This window comes from Lissotriton helveticus, chromosome 2_1 (genome assembly GCF_964261635.1).
Source record: "Lissotriton helveticus chromosome 2_1, aLisHel1.1, whole genome shotgun sequence".
Lineage (NCBI taxonomy): Eukaryota > Metazoa > Chordata > Amphibia > Caudata > Salamandridae > Lissotriton > Lissotriton helveticus.
In genome coordinates, this window is record NC_136059.1 from 1,876,563,440 (window position 1) to 1,876,572,303 (window position 8,864).

The window sequence follows — 8,864 nt, forward strand, 5'->3', positions numbered from 1 at the left end:
CCCATTTGACGTGGAGCTGCAGACCAATATTGGCATATTGGGGGGGGGGGGGGTTTCACCATTTATCCCGGATGATTGAATCTGATTTGTGTCTGACCCCGCTGCTGGCCCTGTTAGGCTTTGCCAAGCCTTTAGCCACTGAAGTTAGACAATTTGTTGCTATTGCTATGCTTCTCGCTAAGAGACAAGTCTCTCTACTCTAGGTGGGGGGGGGGGGGAACCACTGTTCCAACAGTGAAAGCTTGGATTCTGGACTTAATGTATTGTGACACTACTAGGAACATGTATGCTACACTACAACCACCTACCTCTAGACCCAAAAATATATGGCAGCCATCGCAGACTTATTTATTATTTATCCTGAGGAGATCGAATGACTGCATTGTACCTGGGCTGCATCCTGTTGGATTACATACGCACATGCGCACAAACATTTATCGCTTCATTTACACCCCCATGTGGCTTTTCAGGGCTTTACAGACATTTGTTATGGTGCAATACTGTCACTGTGGACTACACTTGCTCATACGCTGTCTCTCCGGATCCCTTTTCATTTCCTCCTATTGTTATTCCAAATGTAACTGATACCGCTCGATCCCTTTCTGTATGTGTGGATATGCACTTTGTCGAATATAATGTATTCTGGTTATTGATGTTGTATATGCTGATGCTCTTTGTGACATTTCTTATGCCACTGTGTTGGTAATGGCCCTTTTTGCAGGGTTATCCCCAAACGTTTTGCTTCTTCCTCCCTTGTTTTTTCTGACCTGTGGTTGTTGGCAATAGGACTCTGGGCACGTTACCCCTGCTGATCAGTGCTAAAGTGCATATGCTCTCTGTATAAATTGTTATTGTGATTGGTTATCCATGATTGGCATATTTGTGTTACCAGGAAGTCCCTAGTAAAGTGCACTAAGTGTGCCAGGGCTGGTGATTCAAATGCTACTAGTGAGCCTGCAGCACTGATTGTGCCAGCCACATGAGTAGCCCTAAAATGGTGTCTCAGGCCTGCCACCGCAGTGCCTGTGTGCAGTTGCTAACTGCCATGCGGCCCTGGCCAGTGCCCACACTGGCCAGGCCTAACTCTTCACTTTCTGTACACATTGGACACCCCTATAGAAGGCCCTAGGTACCCCCCTGGGCAGGGTGCAGTGTATATGAAAGGTAGAGCATGTACTGGTGTGTGTGACCTGCTCTGGTAGTGAATTACACCCATTTTCGTTTTTCACTATTGAGAGGGCTATCTTGCCCGTAGGCTATAATGGAGAATGCTGAGTATAATGTTTACCTGCATATCTTCCCATAGGAGCAAGATAGAAAATTAAAGTCTGGTATCCCTGAACTCAGAATTTAATAATACATCTTTTAGGAAGGATGGTTTTTAAATCTTGTTTTGAGAACAGCACTTTTAGAAAGTGGCTGTTCTCTTGTCTAACCTTTCTGTGTTCCTTGGCCTGTTTGTGAATTGACTGTCTGGTTTGTGAGTGACAGGGGCTGGGGAGCCCCCAGGAGGGTGGATGAGTCAGCCCTAGGCTAAATAACTGCATTTGCATCTTGAGTGGTGGGAGGGGATAGCACCTGGGCCTGAATAGGGATGTGCCTGCCTTCCACAATTCTGGCTCCACCTCCTGCTGGGCTGCTGATGACCCTGCCCCTCTCTCTGAAAGGAGAGGAGAAGACAGAACAACAAAATGCTCAGGAACTGACCTGAACTGGTTCTGACCAAGCCAAGGCCTCTCTGCCTCTAGAGAACAGAGGAAAGACTGGTATAAAAAGTGCTACCCAGACAACAGAAAATTAGATCATCCTGGAATCAAGAAGGAACCTCTGCCAAGGAGAAAGCTGGAAGACTGAAGAGGAAGGACTGTCCTGCTGTGTGTTTGTGGGCTGACCTGCAGTTGCTTTGTTGCCAAGGAGAAGGGAAGGTCTTTGTGTTGCTTAGTCCCCTTGCTTGAAGAGATCTCCAAGGGCCTGAAGAGAGCTGGCCTCCTGTTAAGAAGTCCCAGGAACAAAAGGACTTCACCCCCAGCTTCCCCCCTGAACTCTGCTGAGAGAGTTCTGCCCTTCCTAGAGTGCTGAATCTGACTGAGGGGCCTCTGGAAAATGTGGCCTGCTGTTTGGGAAGCTGGACAAAAAGAAACAAAGACAATCTGCAAATGTTCACGCATTGTTCGCTGGCGAAACGCATTCCCAACAGTGCGAGGAAATTCCCGCGGCCGTGAAGATCGAGATCGTCACAGCGCCTGTTGTCGCTGCAAGAGCCAACGCATCCTTCGCTTGCGGAATGCATCGGCCCGGTGCGGGAAGATTACTGTCGCTGGGAACATGTCACAGAGCCTGTCCTCGCTGGGTGAGATCGCCGCACCGCTTGCTTACGGACCGCATCACGTCGCTGAGAAAATCATCGCAGAGCCATCGCATCGAGGGGCCGCGAGAGGAGAAGATCAATGCTGCCCATCGATGCCATACCTGAGATCATCGCCGTCCCGAAGATCGTCGCATCGTGCCTTTGCGAGACGCTTCCTACCAAACCTGCGCACCAGAATCCATACAAAGTATCGCCTCCCTCCCCATACAGACTGGATTGGACGCAACACGCCTGTTGCGTCCAGCGGGGCTATTGCATCGCCTCCCCAGGGTCGCAGGAGTGACGCACCACTTGTTTTTCAACGCTGCAGCTTCCATTTGGAACTTTTGTCGCATTGAAAGGTACTTTTGGCTAAACGTGACGCAATTGAGGATTATTTTGACGCAAACCCTAGAACTCTTTGAAAATCATATTCTTGAACTGTGTATGTTGGATTTTGGTCATTTTGGTCTTGTGTAGTTTCGATAAAGATACTTTATTTTTCTATAATGTTGTGGAGTCCATTTGTGGTGTTTTCACTGTGTTACTGTGAGTGTTGGTACAAATACTTTACACATTGCCTTTGATAAGCCTATCTGCTCGTGCCAAGCTACCAAGGGGGTGAGCAGGGGTTATCTAAAGAGTGTATCCCCCTTACCCTGACTAGAAGCAAGGGTCCCTATTTGGACATTGGTACCTACCTCTGCCAACTAGAGACCCCCAGATCTAACACCCCGTGTGTATTTTGTTCTCCTGCCTCCTATTAAGTTGCTCTTTGTTTTCTGTTGGAAAACTTGATAAACATATATATTTTTTAAGTCTGTTTTATCTTGAATTTGTTGACCTTAGGGGTACTTTGGGTGTTTATGAGAAGTATTTTGGTCTGTGGATTTGGCGGACCAACGTGTAGCTGCTGAGTTGCCATTTATTCCTTTTGCAGTGGCCATCTTGTATGGCTCTCTTGTCTTCTTACAGTTCCAGAATGGAAGAAGGCAGATATAAAACCCTAACCGCAGCATGGCCACTCTAATTACCAGATATTTCTTCGCACTACACAAGCCTCTTCAACTATTTTTCTGATCTAGGGCCATATGTATGAAAAACGCGTTTTGCGATTCTCAAATTGCGAATTTTAGGGAATCGCAATTTGAGAATCACAAAATGCAATGTATGTAGGATTTGCAAATAATTTTGCGAATCCCACCACTTAGCCCTTATTTGCGAATCGCAAATTGAGATTCGCAAATAAGGAATACCTTCCCATTCATTCCTGTGGGCTAGGAGGCCCATAGAAATGAATGGGAAGACATTCTCAATTTGCGATTCTCAATTAGAGAATCACAAATTGAGAATGCAATTTCAAGGGGGACAGGGTGTCAAAAGGACACCCTGTTGCACCCCCGAAATGTGCATGTGTGCACATGTGGCACACATACATGCCCTAAGGGCATGTATGTGCGCCACATGGCACATTGAAAAATGCAAAAAAGTGAATTTTTCAAAGAAATCGCTAATTACCACCAACTTGAAGTTGGTGGTAATTTGCGATTTCTTAAGGAAAAATCGCACAACTTGGGTGCTTTTTACATCGCATTTAAGGAATCGCAATTTGCGATTTCCTAATTTGCGAGGGCCTTTTGGGATGATACATTCCAAAAGATTTTTCCCGTTCGCAAACGGGCCGATTCTGAGAATTGGCCCGTTTGCGAACGGGAAATGGCTTCATGCATATGCCCCTAACTGTTTGGCAAACAGTGAGCTTTTTTACTGCTGTACTAATTTGTTTTTAAAGTCTATTTTATCTTGGATTTGTTGATCTCTGGGGGGGACGTCTAGAGCTTTTTGAGAAGTAGTTTGGTCTGTGGATTGAGCTGACCAGCATGTTGATGCTCAGCTGTCATTTCTTCTTCTCCATTTGGAGCCGACATTTGCAGCAGCATTCTTGGTTTCCACTCTACACTTTTTACTTTCCTGAATGGAAGAAGGCGCATATAAACCGCAGTGCATCGGGCTACTTACTACTTGTTTATTTGCACAGCACGAGACACTTTAACTATTTTTCTTATTTACTGCTTGGGAAAGAGTTAATTTTTTTATACTGCTGTACTGTATTATTTTTAAAGTCAGTTTAAAATGCTTATTTCGAACTATAATCTGAATGTCGTTGGCATTATTAAAACTTGGTTAACAGACATATCCTGCATGTTTTTACAGATATTAATCTATAAATAATTATTCAGTATTTGATGTCCACCATCCACAACATCGGACCCAAATACCTCAAAGAAAGAGTCTCATTCCACGTACCCAAAAGAAACCTCCGCTCTGCCGACCTCGCCCTAGGAGAGGCCCTGCGCATTCGCAGAACCAGAGCAGATGGAAGAGCATTCTCCTACATTGCAGCCAAGGCCTGGAATGAGCTCCCAGTCAACATCAGATGCTCCCCTACCCTGCATACCTTCAAGACCTGACTCTTCAGCTGATCCGGAGCTGCCCCCCCCCCCACCCTTCCCGGCACCTGGTCGGTCCAAGTAAATGGCAGAATTATATTAATACTAATAAAGGGGTTAATCGTGAAAATCCCATCCAATGTCTGAAGTGCCTTGGGAGTTGGTTCTGAGACTATCTGAGTAAGAACAAAGGCTTCGAGAATGTCTATCAGCACAGAGGTACAAGCATCATCCCCAAGTTCTAGATGAAAGTTGAAATCCCCTAATATGGTGAACGTGTGAGAGTCTAGGCATGATTCCAAAAAGGACTGTGAGGCTCAAGAAAAGGGGTATTTGGGTCCAGACAGTCTGTAGAGGAGCAGCCCAGGAAAGGCTAACACATTCCTGATTTTGATGTTGAACGTCATGGCTTCTGCTCTTGGCAACAGAGCAGGCTCAAAAGCTATTTTAAACTCGGACCTATAGATAATAGCAATTTCACCACCCATTTGCCCTGATCTGGGCAGGCTGGCAAGCGATTAGCCCATTGGTAGCGCTATCACACAATCCTGTTCAGCGAGGCAGTAGCCCATGTTTCCATGAGAAACAATACATTGTGATTCGCAGTTTGGAGCACACATTCCTATTCATATTTGTGTTTAATAGCAGATCTAGAGTTAAGTAAAATAGCGCTAAGTGAAACGACCATAGGGCAATTTTTTTCACCACAATGACCCGCTGTTATCACCCCCGCCTCCGACCAAAGTACAGTCCTGGCGGAACATCAGGTCTGAGGTGCTAAAAGACCTGCTGGACAACAATATACCCACCTTAGCTGCAGATTCCAACATGGCGGCCAAAGGTAATGATAACTAGATTAGGTCAGCCATTAATCAATTGGCTCCAGAAAGAATTGTCAAACACCGTAGAAATAAACCCACCGCCCCATGGTACAAACTTGAGCTGACAACATTAACCCCTTCGACGCTGATGACGAGCTGGGCTCGTCATGAGGTAGCCTCCTGCTACGCTGATGACGAGCCCAGCTCGTCACGTAACATGCGAATGAGTAAATCTCAGCGTACGGGCGGAATTCCGCCCGCACGCATGCGGTTAAAATCCACATGCAGATGCTAAGAATGACTATGGAGGGTGGACTACAGTAAGACGGCCAAAGAGAATTATAACCAAGCAATAACCGACTATAAAGCAGCCATCATCAGGTCCAAAAAAAGTCTAGCAAAATAGAGGGGGCCAAAAATTCCACTAGAGAACTCTTCAAGACCATCAATGCAAACTTGAACAGGGCAATGTTTTTGCCCCGATCAAGTGCTCTGTGATAAAATGCCACTTTCTTCCAGTCAAAGGTTCAAATATTATATGAGGAATTAGAAAGCCAGAGCTCTGGCCCTCCCTCCCCTCAGGCCACATCCATGTGACATCTATCACCTGCCACCTGATCAGCTTCTCCCCCTTGACAATCAACATTGTAAATTACCTATTAATGGAGATCAGTCTGGCTCTCCAACGGAGCCATTCATGTTGTCTTGAACAAAGTCAGTGTTCTACTTGCCCCCCTCCTGAATAATGTTAATATTACTGGTGTCTTCCCGACCTCCTGGAAGAAAGCTTGTATCCGACCCATCTTAAAGAAACTTTCCCTTGATCCTCTCGAAGTAACAAACTACGCCTGATCTTGTGTATTAGAAAAAGCCATTGACTTAGAGCTCACAGAATACTTAGATACTAACAACCTCTTGGACTCAACTCAACATGGCTTTCGATCGGGCTACTGCATGGAGTCTGCATTAATCATGGCCACTGAGGAAAAACATTGAAAAATTGACTGGGGTGGCAGAGCTATTCTACTCGACCTACCAGCCGCGTTCGATATGGTTAATAACGCTGTACTTACGTGACAGCTGGAGGCAGTAGGAATTGGAGATACTGCACTCGCCCTTTTCACCTCTTTCCTCTCAGCTAGAGAACAGAAGATGTGCTGGGACACTCTAGAATCAGGCAAATGTTATCTTCCTGGAGCAGTACCACAAGTATCAGCACTCTCTCCAACGTTGTTTAACATTTATGTAACCCCATTGGCAAAACTAATCAGGGACCATGGCTTCTCGCCAGTATCGCATGCTGACGATATGCAAATTATTATCCTCATTTCATCAATGGCAGATTCGGTGGCAGACAGATTCCACTGCTGTCTTGGCCACATCATGAAATGGATGCAAAAGAACTACCAAAAATTAAACAAAAATAAGACCGAGGTCATGGAATTCTGAAATGGTCCTCCTATCTGGACCCGATCATGGTGTCCGGCAGCGGCTGGAGTCTGTCCTGTCCCTGCCACCAAAGTGAGAAACCTTGGGGTTTTTATGTAAGCCCGGTTCAACTTCTCGGGGCAGATCAATCAGTTGATGTCAGCCTGTTACTTCTTTCTAAAACACTATGTAAAATCCTACCTTTTCTACCTATGGAATTGAGGAAAACGGTTGTGGTGGCTCTTATTCTCCCCCGCCTAGACTATTGTAACCCCCTGTACCTAGGCGTTGACGAATACCAGCTGTCTAAACTTTAATCCCTACAGAATGCGGCTGTAGTACCCATATAGTCATATTTCTGGTGCCATTAGAAATCTGCATTGGCTTCCAGTTAAGCAGCGAACTGAGTTTAAGGAACTATGCCTGGTTCATAGGGCCCTATATGGGGGGGGGCTAACGACTACCACAAATAATTCCAATGGCATGCCCCCCGCCCACTGATAAGATCTGCCAAAAAAGCTCTGGTCCACATCCCTAGAGTTAGGAAGGACAGATGGGGAGGCAGATGTCTCCCTTTTCTGGCATCTAAGCTCTGGAATGAACTTTCACTCAATATTAGGCTTTTATCATCCAGGTCACAGTTTAGGAGCCCGGTTGAAACCTGTTAAAATCTGGCTTTTCCCTCCCCAATAGTGACCAAGCACTCCTGACTTCTGAACCCTCTTACTCCCTCCAGCACCATGACGCCTCAGCATTCGTGCGCTTTATAGCCCCTCTACTTACTCACCTGATGGGTGAGAGGCGCACTTTAAAAGCCCCTGATTGGTTGGTTGATCCCATGAAATGGAGCGAGGGTGTGACCTTTGTTCCCCATCAAAATCCTCTTTAAATGCACTAAATTAGACTTCCACTTGTAATCTATTTTGGAGATTTTGTTGGGTAACATTTTTAACTCTGTGTGTAACTTTTGGACAGTTATCCTGCTATATAGACTGCCTTCTACAGGCACTGAAGCTCCAGAGCCCTTGGTGGCTGCTTTAGCCGAAGTCTTTTCAAAGTCAATCCCAAATCGATTTATTGGGAGAGTTAAATATCTATTTTGAATTGCAGACTTTGCCATTAACCAAGACGTTTAAGGAGTTGCTTGCTTTTTTTTGGTTTACAGTTTAACCTCTTTCTCCCCACTTACTCCATAGGTCATATCTTTGCTATTATTCGTGCTAATTCCTCTGCCTGTCCAACCAATGTTCTGTTTTATTTTACCTTGGTCACGTCACTGAGGCATCCCGTTCTACTGCAAATTTGGTAAGTCCTTAAGAACACAAAACCTGCGCCTCCCCGATACCAAGATTAGGAGATGGAACCCAGAATCGTGTGAGTGTCTGCTGGAAGGAGTTCCCAAATGTCCTTAATCTCAGTCCTTTTCTGGTCCTGCTGCGGCGCTTGCTTCCTACTACAGCGCAGCATGTTTACCTGTCAATACTCGTGCCTCCGATCTGTGAGGCTCAGAAAAAAAAGGTGTGAAAAAAAATCGTTTTCATACAAATTAGCAGTTCTTAAACTGTCATTAAGAACAACTGAATGTCAGTGTTGTAAGCCCGGTTCTGCTGCCAAATAAAAAAGGCCGAATCTGTACTATACCTACAAGATTAGGAAAACTGAGCTGAAATTCTACTCCAATAAGATTTCTAATGCACCTAAGAGGGCAATTGCTATTTTTCCAATTTCAGATGAGTTACAGAACTTTACAAGTCATTCCTCAGTTTAACCCTCCATGGATAGAAGCAATCTTATAGCTAGCTTTTTTGGTAATAAAAT